This window comes from Humulus lupulus, chromosome 3 (assembly GCF_963169125.1).
Source record: "Humulus lupulus chromosome 3, drHumLupu1.1, whole genome shotgun sequence".
Classification (NCBI taxonomy): Eukaryota; Viridiplantae; Streptophyta; class Magnoliopsida; order Rosales; family Cannabaceae; genus Humulus; species Humulus lupulus.
In genome coordinates, this window is record NC_084795.1 from 48,389,053 (window position 1) to 48,391,183 (window position 2,131).

Below are 2,131 nucleotides of genomic sequence, written 5' to 3' on the forward strand. Positions count from 1 at the left end.
CCCTGGCTTATGGGTGCGATGCCATGTTTCCAATTGAGGTTGAAATCCCAACCATAAGGCGCGATGCATATGATCAAACCTCGAACCAATCCCAGCTCGAAAAAAGTTTGGACCTCATCGAAGAAAGACGAGACGAAGCCCAGTTGAAAAACGCTGCATACCAGCAAAGGGCTGCGAGATATATTAACAAGAAGGTCCGAGATAGGAAATTTGGATTGGGAGACTTTGTGTTAAGGTGCGTGTTTCTAGCCACATGAGACCCATCTGCTGGGGTACTTGGGCCTAATTGGGAGGGACCTTATCAAATTGAGTCCATTAATCGACCTGGAATTTATAAGCTGGCAAGGCTGAATGGAGGATTGGTTCCGCGAGCTTGGAATGGTGAACATCTACAACCTTATTATCAGTAATGTAGGAATGATGTTTATTCGTTTTGACCAAGCATGTATCTGATTTTTACTTTTTGATTAATAAAGTACTTAATTTCATTCATATGTTGTATTTTTATTGGTATACTTTTTTGCAAACCCTCAAAATTCAATAACCTAAGATCATAATCTTAGGATACTAAGGGGGCATAAATGGTATACAATCATACCATAGACTCAAAAAAATATAACATAAATAAAAATAAACTCTAAAAGAAATGTTTGGATTATTAACCTGACATGAAGAAAACAAAACCAATAAGTGTATGGATCATTAACCAAACACGCAAAATAAATAAGTCTGGAATAAACCAGCAAAACCTAATCGACAGACAAAAGTTGGAATTCTAGATAAACCAACTAAAAACCATAAGTCGAAACTAGGCTTGTAAATTTTTGCATATAAGTTCTGACCTCGCTACCCGAGGCCATACTCGAGGATGAGGAAAAGTAACTGAAAAAATAAAATATAACTAGACTAACGAGGTTACATACCATTTGAGTATTTTTTTTAGAATACATGGTAATAGTAAAGTTCGACCTTAACAAAAATGAAGTCGAACATGGGCATTTCGAATAAACTAAGCATGAATGTATTGAAATTCGAACTTAAGCCCAACGTATATTTGTACAAATAAACAAGTATAAAAGTAGGTCCTTAATAATAACATGCTCGAGATATTTCAACCTAGAAATATGATGCATAGAATTGAGGCAAAAAGCTAAAGGTAGACAATGTGCAAAAAGGCTTTCGAGCCAAAAAAATTGAAAGCATAAAAACTACTGTTCAGATAATTAAAATTGCTCAGAATCGAGCTATAAATTGTCTTTTCCCCAAGGGCACACAAAATATAATTACGAAAATCATAATGGGTTGTAGCCCATGATTTGGATTTGAAGGGTTAGTTGCCTCATCAGCCTCAGTCCCGGAAGCTGGGCATCTCGGGCCTCTTGGGCAAGAGCTTTGCTCGCTGTAACCTCGCTATTCAACAATAAATTATGTTGAACAAAGGATATGAATGCATACACACAAAAAAAAAAAAAAACGGTTAAGGTCAGCAAAGTACAAATTAGAGTTAGCGTAGAAGAAGGGGGATAGGAAAAATGACTAACCGAGGAGAACAACTTCCCACTCTTATCGAAAAGAGTGTTGGCGTCTCGACAGGAGTTTAGGAATTCCCACTGAGGGACCCCAAGGTTAATGAAACTTTGACCCACACGGGTTCAAGCATCAAAACCGAGATTGACTCCAGGGGTTCCAGCAACACTTTCGACCACAAACTAGGGCACATAAGTATAGATCAACAGGAAGCGGTCTCGTATGAAAGCTTGGACTCGTCTCTCTTGGACTACAGGTGGAGGAACGACCTCGGAAGGTGCCATGGACTCTGTAGTATGGCTCGGCACGACCTCAGAAGGCATTGTGGGCTCAGCAGCAAGGTTTGGGTTTAATGGCACTTGGGCCGAGGGGACCACCTCGGTCTTCTTGGATAGCTTGGAGGGACGACCTCCCTTCTGGGACACTCTTTGGCGTTTGTTCGCCCTCAAGGCCACAGGCTTGTTGAGGACATTGTCCAAGTTTGAATCCATGTCACCTGAAATAGAAGATTATATGTAAGCAATTAAAAAAAGTTATTATAAGAAACAAGACTCAAAGATAAAAGAAATCTAATTGGTACTTTCGGCCGAGCTTGAGCTCGGGG